The 18,280-nt window shown below is 39.7% G+C and overlaps 1 non-coding gene across 1 annotated transcript; it reads right to left on the bottom strand.

Annotated features, from left to right (window-relative positions):
- Positions 1–13,406: 13,406 nt before the first annotated feature.
- LOC136312377 (small nucleolar RNA SNORA31) lies at positions 13,407–13,532 on the bottom strand. Its single transcript, XR_010726969.1, has one exon. It is a non-coding gene; the product is annotated as a small nucleolar RNA SNORA31 (small nucleolar RNA).
- Positions 13,533–18,280: the final 4,748 nt, after the last annotated feature.

The raw sequence follows: 18,280 nt of genomic DNA, 5'->3' as shown, positions 1-18,280 counted from the left end.
AATGGGCACTTCTCCTATGTGCCCTGGCCGGGAATCGAACCCAGGTCCCCCGCACGCCAGGCCGACGCTCTACCGCTGAGCCAACCAGCCAGGGCCGACAAATCTTTAATAAAAAAAAATAATAACGTTAAAAATATAAAACATTCTCGCCTGACCTGTGGTGGCGCAGTGGATAAAGCGTCGACCTGGAAATGCTGAGGTCGCCAGTTCAAAACCCTGGGCTTGCCTGGTCAAGGCACATATGGGAGTTGATGCTTCCAGCTCCTCCCCTCCTTCTCTCTCTCTGTCTCTCTCTCCTATCTCTCTCTCCTCTCTAAAATGAATAAATAAAATTAAAAAATTAAAAAAAAATAAAAAAAACAAAATTAATAATTAAAAAAAAAATAAAACATTCTCATATATTACAATCCATTCATTTCCTACCGCTCATGTTCATGGTTGCAGGTGGCTAGAACCAATCACAGCTGTCCTCCAGGACAACACCAAATTTTTATTGGATAATGCGTAACATACATGGGTTGTTGTGACGTCAGGAAGTAAACTTCCCTCCTTTTAATCAGGTAGTCAGCTAGCTAACTGCAGAAACCCTTTTGACAAAAAAGATGGTTAAAAGAAAAAAAGGTGAGAAGTATTGTAATTTTCAGCAGGAATGGACAGAGAAATTTGCCTCTGTGAAGAGAGCAGGTTTTTCAGTGTGTCTAATATGCAATGATAAAACTGCATTGATGAAATGGTCAAATATAAAGCGGCACTTCAACACACGCCATACTACATTTGCATCAAAATATCCAGCGGGGGACAGCAGGAAGAAAGCATGTCAAGAGCTACTGTGCAGAGTGCAAGTCAGTCAGCAGCGACTCCATGTTTGGACCCAACAAGGTGACTGGAATTCAGCTAGCTTTGCTGGTGCTTTAGCAATTGTGAGAAATGGACAGCCATTCACAGATGGGGAGTATGTCAAAACATTCATGCTTGATGTTGCCAATGACGACTTTTCGGATACAGACAAGATAATCAAATGAATAAAATACATTCCTCTGTTGACAAGAACTGTTCACAATTGTACCATCGTGATGGCAAATCAAATTGAAGCAACACAAGTGAAGGACATAAATGCAGCACCATTCTTTTCTCTGGCTTTGGATGAGTCAACAGATGTAAGCCATTTATTCCAGTTCAGTGTGCTTGCAAGGTATGCTGTCAGTGACACACTACCTGAGGAAAGTCTTGCTGTTTTGCCTATGAAAGACAACAAGAGGGGAGGATTTATTCAAGTCTTTCACTGAGTTCGCTAAAGAAAAATATATTCTTATGGATAAACTTATTTCGGTGTGTACTGACAGTGTTCCGTGTATGGTGGGGGAAAACAGAGGATTCATAGTGCTTCTTCGTGAACATGAAAAGAGACCCATCCTAAGTTTTCACTGCATCCTACATCAGAAGCGCTTTGTGCTCAGATGTGTGGCAAGCAGCTTGGTGAGGTGATGTCGTTGGTCATTCGGTTGGTCAACTTTATTGTTGCTCAAGCTTTAAATGATCACCAGTTTATAACACTGCTGGATGAAGTTGGGAATAATTATCCTGGTCTGCTTCTGCTCAGCAATGTGCGTTGGTTGTCAAGAGGGAAGGTGCTCAGCTGTTTTGTGGCTTGTCTGAGCGAAATCCGGACTTTTCTTGAAATGAAAAATGTTGAGCATCCTGAGTTAGCTAACACTGATTGGCTCCTGAAGTTCTAATATCTCATGGACATGACTAAACATCTGAATCAGCTCAATGAGAAATGTAAGGCATTGGAAATACAGTCTTATCTCCTCAACAAGCAGTGTTTGACATTGAAACAGGTTGTTTACTACACTTTGAAAAGCTGGGAGAGTTTAAAGATACATTCACAGCAAGTGACCCTGCTCAACATCTTGATCTCCAGCAGCTAATGGGCTTCACATCTAATCTCCTGCAGTCATTCAAAGTGCGCTTTGGAGAATTTTGTGAGCGCATTTGTCTTTTTAAGTTCATCACCCATCCACATGAGTGTTCAGTGGACAGAGCTGACCTGAGTTATATCCCCGATGTCTCCGTCAGAGATTTTGAGCTACAAGCTGCTGACCTGAAGGCCTCAGACATGTGGGTGAATAAGTTTAAGTCACTGAATGAAGATTTGGAAAGACTTGCAAGACAGCAAGCAGAGTTGGTGAGCAAACACAAGCAGGGAGAAATGAAAAAACTTCAACCTGAGGACCAGCTGATTGTCAAAACTTGGAATGCTCTTCCCATCACATACCACACACTGCAGCGTGTGAGTATTGCTATACTGCCAATGTTTGGCTGTATGTATGCATGTGAGCAGTCTTTCTCACATCTAAAGAACGTTAAGACCAACCTACGATCACATTTAACAGATGGAAGTCTCAATGCCTGCATGAAGCTTAACCTCCCCATGTATCAACCAGACTACAAAGCCATCAGCAAAACCATGCAGCACCAGAAGTCGCATTAACGGTAAGAAGTACTTTATTCATCATTGGCTAGCAATAGCATAACAACGTTATTAAAAAGAATTCAGAGACTTATTGTACTTTAAAAGTGTTGGTCTTACATAAAATGCACACTTGTATTTAGTGTTAAACATATTGTATGGCTCTCACACAATTACATTTTAATATATGTGGCGTTCATGGCTCTCTCAGCCAAAAAGGTTACCGACCCCTGAGAAAGAGCTTTCCTGGTCCCACTCTCTGGATGCTCCAGGGACAGATAATCACTTGGACTCTTTTAAAGTCTCAGGGAGTGTGGAGAGTCTCATTTTCCAAGTTCTCAGGCAAATATTAATACTGTAAAGCATCTGCAGATAAGGGTTACTAAGCCTTATTGTGAGTTATTAAAACAAAATAACCTCAATAAGAGATTAGTTTCTGTTTTAACCTCCTGGCTACCTTTGGATATAAAAATGTCATTATTAAACATTATTAAAGTGCATAAACATTATGGCTGAATGATAATAATTGCAATCTTCATTTAAGTTTTAAAAAATCATCTCATTATTGCAACAGTTCTTCGGGCATCCCAGACTGGTTTGCTACACATATGTCCATTCATGTATTTCCTGTTCCCATGATATGTTCATCTTAAAATTAGGAAAATAAAGATTATATGATCACCTGGATCCACCTTCGCTATAAATTTTAGCTTTCAAAAAGGAAGTTATGCATTTGTAGTACATAATTGGGTTTGCGTCCGCAACAAATAGTAATAGGTCAGTAAATAGGTATATCTTTTCTAGAAAATATAAAGCAGTCTTTATTTATAGGATCATTTCCCCCTTGTAGGTTCCAAAGGAGATTTAGCACGTTTTGGCCTAGGAGGAGAAAGACAAGGCATCACATGCCCTGACGGGGGTTCCAGTGTCTTTGGGCAAGGTTAGAAATCACTTTTTTCTTTACTATCATGAAGTACCACTGCTCAAAAGCCCAGAGTGGAAGAAGAAAAATAGCTAGAAAAGAAGTGAATAATAAATAAATAAATAACTGAGCATTCTGCTTCATAAGTTTTTCTTTCTTTCTTCTTTCTTTCTTTCTTTCTTTCTTTCTTTCTTTCTTTCTTTCTTTCTTTCTTTCTGTAAGAGAGACAGCCAGACAGGAAGGGAGAGGGATGAGAAGCATCAGTTCTTCATTGCAGCACCTTAGTAGTTCATTGACTGCTTTCTCATATGTGCCTTGACAGGGGAGCTAGAGCAGAGTGAGTGACCCCTTGCTCAAGCCAGAGGCATTGGGCTGAAGCTAGTGACTATGGGGTCAAGTCTATGATACCACACACAAGCCAAAGACCCTGCACTCAAGCTGTTGAACCCGCATACAAGCCGGAGACTTCGGGGTTTCAAACCTGGGTCCTTTGCATCCTAGGCCAATGCTCTATCCACTGTGCCACTGCCTGGTCAGGAGCATTCTGTTTCATGTTAAGAAATGCTCCACAAAGAAAGTATTTCTCTCATAAGTTTCATGATTTTTTTTTGAAGGGGGAAAGAGAGAGAACATCAACTTGTTGTATCACTTAGTTGTTCCATTTAGCTGTGCACTCATTGACTGCTTTTCTTCCATTATGCGCTGGAACATTACTTTATCCACTGAGCCATTTAGCCAGGGTTCATGCTTTGGTTTAAACTGCTTAGTGCTAGTACTAAGCTTAGAGTCATTCATATTTGCCCAATGGTTTAGAGCCTTTTTTTTCTGGCATGTGTTGAATGGCAAACTATACTTTTTCTTTTAGACTGCAAATAATTTTTACTTTGCTTCATTAGTGAAAAATTTGGTAGGAACACAAGTTTATATGATCATAGAAATGGAAATAAAACTTACTCATAGAAATATCTATATAAAGAGAAACATGCAAAATGTGTTACTGTGCTTCAGTCTGCTAAGCACCAGTGTCAAAGAGGCCAGGATCAATAAATAGTACTCCCTTTTTCTACAAGTGAAAAACATTGAGAGATGAAACAGGAGTCAGGTGTTGTGGACCGGTAATGGCAAAAAGCCATTATAGATTCGAGGCTTGGCAAGGGGCTAAATTCTCCCCCTTCCATCTCCATATTTGGCTTTGATGCTGAGTGTTTGCACCCACTCCACTTCCTTCCTTGGGGTGCAGGAAGCAATATACATGCCCTTCCTCTGACTCTTTGTTTTCAGATGTTTGTAAAATTCACTAATGTATATAACTGTTTTTGCCTTGGGAGAGTTCCTGTCTTAGCCCTTGATGTGCAACTTTGTATTAGGGTCCTTGATTTGCATAGGTCCATATAATAAAGTGAACTGGGGCTGTGGGGCACTCAGATACTGCCAGGCAGTTTGAAGAGTCCTCCCGGTCCCATAGGTTTTGTTTTGACAAAGTGTGTTTCCTCATTCCGCACCGTTATTTGGAGCCGCGCTGGTCCGCGGCAAGTGGTGCCCGAACAGACGACTTGAGTATGAGTATGAGGAAACTAAAACTGAAGGAAGGTGACAGAACTCCCCAAAGTGAAGTGCGTACAGTGAGTAAAGAAAGTTTTTGGGGAAAGTGTAGTTGGGAGTAAAAGAATATGGGACAGATAGGGTCAAAAGTAAGGGACCTTTATGTAGAAATGTTTCTGAATGAAGACAAATCATTGTCTGAAGAGTATCAGGGTGAGCTGGAAACAGAGGGATGTGAATATGAGGATAACTTGGAGTCTGAGGATGACAGGGGGGATGAAAAATCCGTGGCTATGGCTGCCTTAGCCGCGGGGCCTCCGCTGCCCTCAGCTCCTTCCTACATTCAACCCTCTGCTCCTCCGTTCCCTTATCAGGCTGATTACCAGGCTCGAAATGTAGGGGAAACAGTAAATGATGGCTTTACCCATTTTCCTGTTGTAGAAAGACAGGATGATACAGGGAGACTAGTGCGAGAACATAAACCTGTACCTTTTAAAACTCTGAAAGAGCTTAAACTTGCTTGTGTTCAGTATGGGCCTACTGCCCCTTTTTCACTTGGTTTATTAGATACTATTAGGGAAAAGGCTCTTCCCCCAAATGACTGGAAGGTGATTGCTTGTGCTTGGCTCTCTGGGGGTGATTATTTGTTGTGGAAGTCAGACTTTCATGAAAAGGCTATAGAGCTGGATGAGAAAAATCAGCAAGAGGAGGTTGCTGTTACTGTAGATATGTTAACTGGAGAAGGACAGTATGCCCATACGGCAACTCAATTAGAGTATCGACCAGCTATTTATGATATAATTAATCAGCTAGCCACACAGGCATGGAAATGCCTGCCTATTCCAGGGACCAAACCAGAAGAATTTGGTAAAATTAGGCAGGGTGCAGACAAGCGATTTCAAGACTTTGTCTCACGGCTAATTCAAGCAGTTGAAAGAATAGTAGGGGATAAAAATGTGGGAAAGGTTTTAATAAAACAACTAGCCTATGAAAATGCTAATTCTGCTTGTCAGGCTGCACTTCGGCCTCACCGCAAGAAGGGAGATATAGAGGATTATATTAGAATATGCGCCGATGTTGGGCCTTCATACATGCAAGGTCTTGCCTTTACCACAGGTAATAAGGCAAGATTTCCAGGACAAAACTTTGATAAAGGACAGAACAAGCGAAGGAAGGAAGGTCAGGGAAGTACTTTTGCCCATGGAAACTGTTTTCAATGCGGGGGTTCGGGGCATTTTGCTAAAAATTGCCCTGCTTTCCCCGGATATTGGTCTCGGCCTCTCCCTCAAGGACAGCCAGCCCTTAAGGCTCCGGACCTCTGCCCACTTTGTAGACAAGGGAAACATTGGAAGAATAAGGGGAGGCCTAAATGTACTACCGCAGGGCAGGGAAACAGACAATGGGGCCCTCCCTGGCCCCATCAAACAATAGGGGCAATGTCAGTGTTTCCTCAGCAAATTCAGATTCCAGCAGGCCAAACATTGCCCAACTATCCTAGGCAACAACAAGCAGTACAGGACTGGACCTCAGTCCCACCTCCCAATTCGTATTGACTCCAGAGATGGGACCTCAAGCCATACCCACTGGAATTTTGGGGCCACTTCCCAGTAACACAGTAGGAATCTTGTTAGGCAAAAGTAGTTTAACTATGAGGGAATTCTTTGTTCTTCCTGGAGTGATAGACTCTGATTATGCAGGGGAAATTAAAGTAATGGCTCACACTTTGAGGAATATAGTCACTATCTCCCCTGATATGAAAATTGCTCAATTAATCCTTTTACCTCTTTTAAGACAAGGCCAAACCCCGCTAAAGGGACCCCAAGAGAATCAAAGATTTGGTTCCACTGATACTGCCTATTGGATTCAAAAAATAGGTCAGGAACGCCCTGAAATGGAACTAACAATACAAGGGCGTAAATTTAAAGGGCTTTTAGATACTGGGGCTGATGTATCTGTTATTGCAAAGCTACATTGGCCTCCTTCCTGGCCCACTCATGTAGCAGCCACAGAATTACAAGGTATAGGGCAGAGTAAATCCCCTCAACAAAGTTCTAGTTTTTTTACAATGGGAAGATAAAGAAGGTCATTCTGGATTTTTTCAGCCTTATGTGCTCCCTGGATTGCCAGTTAATTTGTGGGGTAGAGATGTTTTGAAAAATATGGGGGCATTGCTTGTCAGTCCTAATAGTTTAGTTAGCACACAAATGCTTGATCAGGGATTTTTGCCCACTAAGGGTCTAGGGAAAGAACAGCGAGGAATTCTCACCCCCATAGAAGTGGCACCCAATACCAGAAGGCATGGATTAGGATATCAAAATTTTGCATAGGGGCCTTGGTAGCTCCTGCTACCCCAATAATGCACTGTGCAGACCCAATTACTTGGAAATCAGATAATCCTGTATGGGTAGACCAATGGCCCCTTTCTCAGGAGAAACTTAGGGCAGCTGCTCAATTGGTACAGGAACAGCTACAGCTTGGGCACATTGAACCATCTAATAGTCCATGGAATACGCCTATATTTGTCATTAAAAAGAAATCAGGAAACTGGAGGCTATTACAAGATTTGAGAGCAATAAATAAGACTATGGAAATTATGGGTCCTCTCCAGCTAGGACTTCCTTCTCCTACTGCCATTCCATGGAACTATCACCTTGTAGTTGTTGATTTGAAGGATTGCTTTTTTACTATTCCTTTAAGCCCTCATGATTGCAAGCGTTTTGCATTCAGTGTTCCTTCACTTAATTTTCAGGCTCCCATGGAGCGATACCAGTGGAGAGTTTTGCCTCAAGGTATGGCTAATAGTCCTACCTTGTGCCAAAAATATGTTGCTCAAGCCATCTCTCCAGTATGAAGGCAACACCCTAAGGCATACATAATTCATTATATGGATGATATTCTTATTGCTCATCCAGACAAAGACACTGTGTTGACCATTTTGCAACAACTAGAATATTCTCTGAAAAAATCAGGACTTTATATAGCTCCTGAAAAGGTACAGCAATGCTTACCTTTTTCTTATTTAGGACAAATTATTGAGGGACAACAAATTCGCCCACAGAAAATAGAAATCAGGACAGATCATTTGCAAACTTTAAACGATTTCCAGAAACTGTTAGGAGACATTAATTGGCTTAGACCTTCCTTGAAATTAACTACTGGAGAACTGAAGCCACTTTTTGATATTCTTAGAGGCTCAGCTCAACCAGCTTCTCCTCGGTTACTTACACCTGCGGGACAACAAGCTTTAAAGCTTGTAGAAAAGGCCTTGCAGCAAGCACAACTAAAACGCATAAATCCTGAGGAATCAATTGCCCTACTAATATGTCCCTCAAGTTACACTCCAATAGGACTATTGTGGCAAGCTTCAGGTCCTATTGAATGGATTCATTTAGCTGTTACTCCTAAGAAAGTTTTATCTCCATATTTTGATCTTGTTGCCTCCTTGATTATCAAGGGGCGTAGGCGACTCTTGCAGCTTATAGGTTTTGAGCCACAGACTGTTGTTGTTCCTTTTTCAAAGGATCAACAACAATGGCTCTGGGAAACTTCCACAAAATGGCAAATCGCTTTTGCAAATTTTACAGGCCAAATTGATTCTCACTACCCAGCTGATAAAATAGTTCAATTTTCATTAATTATTACCTTTATATTTCCTAAGACAAAGTTAATGAGCCCATTCCTGAAGCACCTACAATCTTTACTGATGGATCCAGCTCAGGAATAGCAGGCTTAATAATCAATGGACAGCTTTATACTGAAATAGTCACCTTAAAATCAGCCCAAAGAGTAGAATTACATGCCATTATCATGGCTTTTCAGCATTTGCCATACTCCTCCTTTAATTTATATACAGACAGCAGATATTTACTTATGGTGTTTCCACTATAGAGACTGCTATCTTAGAGACAACTGCTGATGAGGAACTATTTCAGCAGTTCCTCCTTCTTCAAAGACTTGTACGCCAACATACAGCTCCATGTTTTATAGGACATATTCGAGCTCACTCCATGCTCCCTGAAGCTTTAGTGCAAGGGAATGCCCTTGTTGATCAAGCTACCCAAAAGAAAATTATTGGAGCAACCATGACAGATCAAGCAATTCAGTCTCATACTATCCATCACCAGAACGCTGCAGCCCTGCGTAAACAGTTTCAACTTTCTCGGGAAGCAGCATGGCAGATTGTTAAATCTTGTCCAAGGTGCCCTATATTACAATCTGTCCCTTCGTTTGGAATTAACCCTCGAGGACTCCTACCGGGACAACTTTGGCAAATGGATGTTACTCATATACCTTCATTTGGCAAACAATCCTTTGTCCACGTTACAGTAGATACTTATTCTGGATATATAGTAGCCTCTGCCAGAACAGGAGAGGCTGCTAAACATGTTATAGCTCATTGCTTGTATGCATTTTCTATTATTGGACTTCCTAAACTGATTAAAACTGACAACGCTCCTGCATATGTAGGAAAAGCATTTACTACATTTTGTCAGACTTTTGGACTTGACCTAAGGACAGGAATTCCTTACAATCCCCAGGGTCAAGGCATTGTAGAGCGTGCACATCAAACACTTAAAAACCAATTGGAAAAAAATTTAAAAAGAGGAATTATACCCTCAAACTCCTGCAAATCTTCTTTGTCATGCTCTTTTCACTTTAAATTTTTTGAATACTGATGTACAGGGTCATTCAGCAGCAGAGAGACTCTGGAACCCTGCAAGGAAAGCCTTCCCTGAAGTGCGATGGAGGGACCCACTCACAGGAGTCTGGCAAGGGCCAGACGGTGTTCTCTTACGGGGCCAAGGATATGTGTGTGTTTTTCCTAGGTCTGCTGAAGTTCCTCAGTGGATCCCTGAACGACTGGTGAGACACCATGATTCTAGATGAGAGACTCACTTCACAAGAGCAATTGCATAAGAGTTACTATGCTCTTTTCCCTTTCTCAATTATTATCTAATTTTTTAATGTTTTAGATCATTTTATTTTCCTGATCCATTGCTTGAAAAGAGGGCAAAAGGGGGGCCTGATTTGGGTATTGCTGAATAGAAATCTCATACGGCCGTCTTGAGATTTTTTGAGAGAGATCTCTGTTTAGTATATATCTTTATTACGTTCCTATTAAGGTAGCCCTACTTAAGATCAAGCAGGCCATAGTTTATTCTCTAAAACCCCAGGTTTCACTCTTGATTTGTGTGATTGTATGTGAAGTCTTTGTTTAATGTCTAAGTGTTTTTGTTTATAAGGCCTGAATTAAGTCCTTACATGAAAAGTAATGATGATAATAGTTTTGGAAGTGCCGGCTGTAGTATTGAAAACAAAATGGGGATAATTTCATTCCCCTACATGGATATGATTTTGTTTGGAATAAGTAGAGCACGCTCATTTTGGATCCAAAAGACTTGCTGGTTTGGCCAGGCTACTCCAGGCTGCAAGTGAAAAGCTTGAAGCAGCATAGATTTACATAATAAAGGTGTAAAGATTTTTTTGCTGTGGAAGAATAATGAAGATCACAATGGGATTTTTCAGTTTTGATATGTACTCTCTAAAGTGCCTGTTAATTAATGTTAAGGGGGTGTTTTGATAAGTGTGGGAATGTTGCTTGAAGGTGCTTTTACTCTATTTTTGTTAAAAGTTAACAAAGTCAAGAATTTCTTGCAATATTTGAAGTCAAAATATTGTAAAGTGTGATTCAATTGTAAATAATATAAAAAGAAAGGGGGGGAGAGTCATGTCCTGGAGCTCCTGCAGGTCTACCCTGTTACGCTTTTTACTTCAAACAGTTTATCTTGAATGCTGATGTACAAGAGATGCCCAAATTTTTGTCCTGCAAACTACTACCCTTTTTTTATTTTTATTTGATTCCAGCTAATAACACTGTTTTGTTCTTTTCTGAATAGCTCCAGATATATAGGCAGATAGGGACCCTCAAGCCCCTCAGCGAGATCTTCTAAGCATGGCTTTTAAGGTACCAAGAGGCCAAAAAAGCCCAAAGGAGATCAGGTAAAATACTAGCTCTTGGCATACACCCTCAGAGGCTCCAACGCTTCAACTGGACCTTCATCAGGGCCCTGCTTCAATAGTGGAAAGGATGGTCATTTTGAGCCAAAGCCTGCCAGGCTTATATGCCTTTGCTGTGAGGAAGGGACACACTGGAAGGTAGGCTTCCCCTCACTCCTCTAAGGGAGAGTTCAGTCTCTTCTAGCCCTGCTCCAGCCACCTGTGACCTAACCTTTCCCAGAATACTGGGATTTGCCACTGAAGGCTAAAAGGTGCCCAGGGCCATCGGCCCCTTCTACGACACTGTGAATGAGCCTGGGGTATTTCTTCCAAGTAGCCGGTAGACTGGTCTCATTTACACAAGGGCCATTTAACTAGGTCTTGCCTGAATATTCAGGTTTTTTATTCTTCCCTCGAAGATCTCTGTTGTGGGTATTGATAGTCCTGTTTTCTGCTGCTTTGATTAATATATAGTCTTTCCTTTATTCCTCCTGCCTCAATGCCCCACTCATAGTTTAGGCTAGGACCTACTCCTAATTCAGAGCTCCTTTTTTCCTTTTTTGCCAACTTACAAATTTACCTCTGCCACCCAGCTTAGTGTATCCCAAGGTTCTCTTCACCACCCCATGGCTGTAAAGCTCCAGTATAGGACCCCTGGGTTCATCTTTCCAGTTTGAGGAAAACGGAAGCTCCGTCTTCATGCGTGCTGCAGATGGCTTTTCCAGTCTACCTGAATCATTGCCAGCTGGGAGCAGCGGTCATTGGGACTTTGACGCTAACTGCAGAGTGTGGAAGTGTGATGGCAATTCCAGTGCCATGAGGACTTCTCCTGAAAGTGGACTTTTCCTGGACTCCTGCTCTTGTGACAATTTTTGATGGACTGAACTGGGGTTGGGTTGCATTTGCAGAGATTTGGAATGGTGTTGGTGCCAACTTGGACTTGGTGAACACTTTAAGGATATTACTCTTTTATAGATTCTTGTTGTATTATTAGCTTAAAGAGTTTGCTTAAAGGCTTTAATCACTGTGATGTATTAGTATACTTGTTTTGCGTATCTGTTAGCATTGGCTATACTAATTTTGTGTTTGTTCTATATTTTTTCCGTCTGCCTCCAAATTAGAAAATCAGATGAGTGCAAATCTCAGCACACAAATTAAAAAGAAAAGGGGGATATGTTGTGGACCAGTAATGGCAAAAAGCCATTATAGATTCGAGGCTTGGCAGGGGGCTAAATTCTCCCCCTTCCATCTCCATATTTGGCTTTGATGCTGAGTGTTTGCACCCATTCCACTTCCTTCCTTGGGGTGCAGGAAGCAATATACATGCCCTTCCTCTGACTCTTTGTTTTCAGATATTTGTAAAATTCACTAATGTATATACTGTTTTTGCCTTGGGAGAGTTCCTGTCTTAGCCCTTGATGTGCAACTTTGTATCAGGGTCCTTGATTTGCATAGGTCCATATAATAAAGCGAACTGGGGCTGTGGGGCACTCAGATACTGCCAGGCAGTTTGAAGAGTCCTCCCAGTCCCATAGGTTTTGTTTTGACAAAGTGTGTTTCCTCATTCCGCACCGTTATTTGGAGCCGCGCTAGTCCGCGGCAGTCAGGTGTGTAAATTTAAAGAATTGTCACAATTATTGCTTATAAAGTCTTTGGGAGGATATGGCTTAGTATGAGGAACTAAACAAGTCCTTTTTCTCCCCCCATTCCTAGTCCATCCTACCATTCAAGGGCAAAGTCAATCTATAGGCTGATTGGTTTACTCTAATTTCTGTATCACACTAAAAATGGAGGAAGAGGGTAAACTAACTCCCATTGCACATGAATTTTATTGTTATCTTCCTCCAACTGAGACACTTAACCTATGTCATCTATAAATCAGGTACCTCAATCTGGTTCCCTGGGAAGGAGTGACTTAAAAATTGGGTAAACAGACAGAAGTATGTTGTTATCAGGGGCTTAATATTATTACATGGATCCCATGAAAGTGGGGGTGATACATTTTGCCATAGCATTAACCATTTAAAAATATGAATTTTTCTTCACTTTTTTTTCCTTTTCTTTGTAACAGAGACAGAGAGAGAGACAGAGAGAGGGACAGATAGGAACAGACAGACAGGAAGGGAGAGAGATGAGAAGCATCAATTTTTCATTGTGGCATCTTAGTTGTTCATTGATTGCTTTCTCATATGTGCCTTGGCCAGGGGGGCTACAGCAGAGCAAGTGACCCCTGTGTCCTCTGTGTCCCCGTCTGACACTGTGCCATGGCCTGGTCAGGCAGAACTTTTCTTACTTTTTACCAGAACATCTACTGGCCTATTCCTTTCATCTTGAGTAATACAATAGTATCAGAAAATTTTAATTTAATAGACTGATAGGGGAGAGTGTGTGCAATGTAAGAGAAAGAAGAAACTAACCTTTATTATTATTATTTTTTATTTTTTTTATTTTTTTATTTTTTTTTATTTTTTCAGATGTAGTCCCCTATTCAATCTGGGCTGCCACGAAGACAGACAGAAAGCGCAGGGATTCTTTCTTTCGCATCCTTGTGCAAACCAAAAGAACATCAGATTGTTCAAGGTCTATCAGTGGATGCAGCCTTTATTATTATTAATAATTAAAATATCAAAGTGTAACTACAAGCATGTTTTGTTTTTGCTTGTTTGTTTAATTTTACAAAAGAAAATATTTGAGTTTTAAATAAAGGCAATACAGAACAATGAGGAGAGTTTGCAAAACCAAGGTCTATTCCAGTCTTTCTTTAAAAATGGTCCACAGTGTATCTACATCAAAATCACTTTAAAAGTCTGTTAAAAATTCAGGATTTTGGGCCTTACCCTATACCTATTGAATCAGACTTTTCTCTCAACACATGGATGGAAAAATCTGCATTTAACAGCCTCTCTGAGTAATTCAAACACACACTGAAGATAGGAAATCTTCATCTTCTGGCTATAGGACAGCATATACCAGGTACCTGACCTGTACTTGAACTATGGTCACAGCACAAAATTAGCCTTAGTTCTTCTGAGTAGCTAACATCTCCTTCTTTTATATCAGGTAACACAGATTATTTACTTTAAAACAGAAAATATAAAACATGAATCAGGATATAGTGCAAATTGTATGTGAGTGTAGTAACACAAGAGAAAAGAAGGATATTCCAACAAGTGTTTGGGTTAAACTGCAAATCTGGTCTGGTGCCAGCTCACACTTCAAATTCTTTTCATTCAATCCAAAAAATGTGCATAAATTCACGGGTCTGTGGTTGTACACATATGATTTTGATTAAGTTTCAGTGCCACTGAGCTACACAGTCTTTAGTTTGTTCAGATTAACTGAAGTGCTGCATATCCCACTTGGAAATCCTTTAAGCAGATTAGGAGCCCCTGGGTCTGCACATTAAAAATGATTTTTCAGAAAGGATTTAGAGTAATTAATGATTAATGGGGTTTCTGGAACAACTGTTTCACAGTCTAAGACAGCTAATCTATAAATGCATTAATTGTATTAGACTGTATAGGTAAGAAATAAGAAGTCTACTAAGTGGAAAATTGCTGAACTCTTCTAGTTCATTAGGGAAATTGGTGTTGGTGTTTAACTGTCTTTAATACATAATACAGGCAAATTAGTTTCCATGTTTGAGATGGTGAATTGTGGATAAATATTTTTTTAATAAATAAATTTTTATTTTAATGGGGTGACATCAATAAATCAGGGTACATATATTCAAAAAAAACATTTCCAGGTTATCTTGTCATTTAGTTCTGTTGCATACCCATCACCCAAAGAAAGATCGTCCTCCGTCTCCCTCTATCCAGTTTTCTTTGTACCTCTCCCCCTCCCCCTCCTCCTCCCCCTCTCCTTCCTTCCCTCCCCCCACCCCCTGTAACTACCACACTCTTGTCCATGTCTCTTAGTCTCGCTTTTATGTCCCACCAATGTATGGAATCCTGCAGTTCTTGTTTTTTTCTGATTCACTTATTTCACTCCGCATACTGTTATCAAGATTCCACCATTCTGCTGTAAGTGATCCGATGTCCTCATTTCTTCTAGCTGAATAGTATACCATGGTGTATATGTGTCCCAACTTCTTTATCCAGTCTTCTATTTTTTTTTTTTTTTACAGTGATTAAAAGCCTTTAAGCAAACTCTTGGCTGTGGATAAATATTGACTGTGACTTTTTCCCAAACAGGTGCAGGAATATTTTTATATATTTAGATTAATTTGAAATTTAGAATTATTTTGAAAACAAATTTACACAATATAAAAATGCAAAATTACCTATAATCATTATCAATGGATTAGGTTATCTATAATTCCCAGACACCTAAGTAGTGCTTCCAGATATTTGTTGTCAATGCAAAGTCTCATATCATGTGCACTGCATTTGTGTGATTTTTAAAATACAAAAGAAATTTTATTAATGAAGTCACTAAATACACATTACCCCAACATATATAATATTTTTCAGACAGTTGTTAGATAGTATATAATCCTGGTAGTCAAGGTCAGGCAGGTTCATATTGGATTCAGGCAGACAGTAGAAGAAACTGTGGAGCCAGAAAGTGTAAGGTTATTTATTCCCCTTTATTAGATTCTCCCAGTGGTGGGGGGTGGGGGGAGTATTGTCTTAGCAGGGGCAAACCTAGCACTATATTAAATATTTCCTAGGTCCCACCTAACAAAGCTTAAAAGGCAGCTTCAAAAAAATTAACCTGCCTCAATAAATTCATTAAAGGTTTAAATATAGTTTAAGTCTATATATAGAAACACAAAAATAATTAAGACCCCAAATTTACAACAGCTGGTATCCTATCAAATATAACCAGACTTGCAAAGATTCAGAATAATACAACTAATAATTAATAGGTAAACTAGGCAATGGAAACAGATCAAGAAAGATATAAATGATAAAATTAGAGAACAAATGTATTAAAATGTTTATTAACATAGATCCCATATATTTATGAAAACAAAGATTTATCATGTTAAGTCGAGAAATCTCATATAAAAAAGAGACCTATATTATGAACCTAGAGATAAGTATATAATGTCTAAGATGAAAAATACACTTAATGGGATTCATAGCAAATAAAGCACTGATAAAAAACATAGTGAACTTAAAGACATATAACTACAGATGAATGAGAATGGGTCAAACTTCTCACTAGCAATGATGCAAGCCAAAAAAAATAGAGAAAAAACTTTCAAGTAGAGAAAATAAAAAAAAAACTATCAACTTAGTGAAATATTCTTCAAAAACAAAAGTGAAATATATCTTTTTGGACATACTAAAGTTAATATATTTCAGCAAAACTGTAATACAAGAAAAGTAAAACTAAGTTCTTCAGGTAGAAGGAGAACATTACAAGATATATACTACTCATAAAAATTGGGGGTTATTTTATACCTTTACATTCATTTTGAAATATCCCCTAATATTTGTGAGCAGTTATAATTCTAAATATATATAAAAAAAGCCAAACACTAGAAATGGTAAATAAGTGTGCTAATATAAATGTATTTCATTCATTTTTAAATCTCTTTAAAGGATAATTGACAGTTTAAGACAAAAATTATAATCATGTATTGTGAGGTTTATAATATATGTAGAATTAGCAATAAAAGCAACCTCTACAATTACACAGCCATGAGGTTATAATGATTTAGCAAAAGAGATAAATTGAAACCATAAAACAAATGCTCAAATTGAAAGAAGACAGATAAAAACAACTAAGGAAACAACTCATGGCACTAATAGAAAATAAACAGCATGGTGGAAGATTTACCACTAACTATATTAATAAGTACTCTGAGTAAAGGCAGAGGTAGTAAATTGAACCAAAAAACAAAACAAAACTGATCCTTCCTACAAAAATATTCACTTTACACATTAAGACATAAGTAAGTTAAATGTAAAAAACTAGAAAAATGTAAGATATGTAAATACTAATAAAAGCATGCTTAGAGAGAGAAGATGGCAGCGGAGTAAGCGGATGCACAGACACCCAGCTCTCAACACCAAACTGGAATACAAATCAATTTAGAAAAAATCAGCATGAAAAACCAACACTGAACTGCAAGAACAGCTCTCAAAAACCAAGGAGCAAAGAGGAAGCCACAATAATCCTGGTAAGGAGTGCCTGAATCTCCTCTGCTTACAGGAAGGGAAGGAGGGGGGTGAGGCTGAGAGCCCAGAGAGGATTTCACAGAGGAAAAAGAGCAGAAACTACTGCTCACAGCCACTTACCTGGCGACCAGGGAGCAAGGTGGGTTGAAAAGACCAGCTTATCTCCCAAGTGGAAAAGACAGGGAGAGGGACAGACTGTGAGGGGCTAAGGTATGCAAGAAACAAAATAAAAAAGCTGACTCATTTGTGCTGGAGGCGGCCATAGCTGGGGGAGGGACTGAACCTTTCACAAAACAGAGCTGAAGTGCTTCCGGATCAGAGATCTCCGAACATCTATCCAGCTCCAATCAGCACAACAAGACACAGCTGAAAACAAGAAGTGGGGAGGAGGGGCAGTAACTCAGGTCTCCGTGGAGATCTAAGATACACCTCCCCCTACTGAAGCTGAGAGAAAAAACCCTGCCCCCAGTGAGATTAGTTGGAGGAAGAGACCTTCAGCGTCTCAGGTTACACCCACAGCATTCCTGGATACAGTTTCAAGGAAGCCCCCTGCTGAGATCAGTTAACAAGACTATCACCTGTTAAGAAAACAAACAAATCAAGACTTCAAAGCTGCCCAAATCCGAAAGTGGATTACAAATAATAGCTGATACCAACCCACCAAGACCTAAAAATAACACAACTGAAAACTGGAGGCAGACAACACCAAGCCTAGACTCAATCAACTCTACAAATAAAAAAAAAAGAAGAAGAAGAAGATGAGAAAACGAAGGAGTGCAATCCAAATGAAACCACAAGAGACACTTTCGAGAGATGAACTGAGTGATATGGAAATAATCAAACTTCCAGATGCGGAGTTCAAAATAATGATTGTAAGGATGCTTAGGGATCTTAGAACAACAATGGAGGGGCAGTTTGAAAACCTAAATAAAGAAATAGCAAGTATAAAAAAGAATCAGTTGGAGACGACAAATACAATATCAGAAATAAAGACAATGGAAGGAATTAAAAACAGGATAGATAGAGCAGAGGATCGAATCAGCGAGTTAGAAGACAACTGGAATGAAGGCATGAAAGCAGAGAAGAAAAGAGAAAAAAGACTCAAAAAGTCAGAGGAAACTCTTAGAGAGCTCTGTGACAACATGAAGAGAAATAACATCCGCATCATAGGGGTTCCTGAAGAAGAAGAAAAAGAACAAGGGATAGAGACTT

This window comes from Saccopteryx bilineata, chromosome 8 (assembly GCF_036850765.1).
Source record: "Saccopteryx bilineata isolate mSacBil1 chromosome 8, mSacBil1_pri_phased_curated, whole genome shotgun sequence".
NCBI classification, from domain to species: domain Eukaryota; kingdom Metazoa; phylum Chordata; class Mammalia; order Chiroptera; family Emballonuridae; genus Saccopteryx; species Saccopteryx bilineata.
The sequence above is the reverse complement of the archived record's forward strand: the minus strand, read 5'-3'. Positions and strand labels throughout refer to the sequence as shown.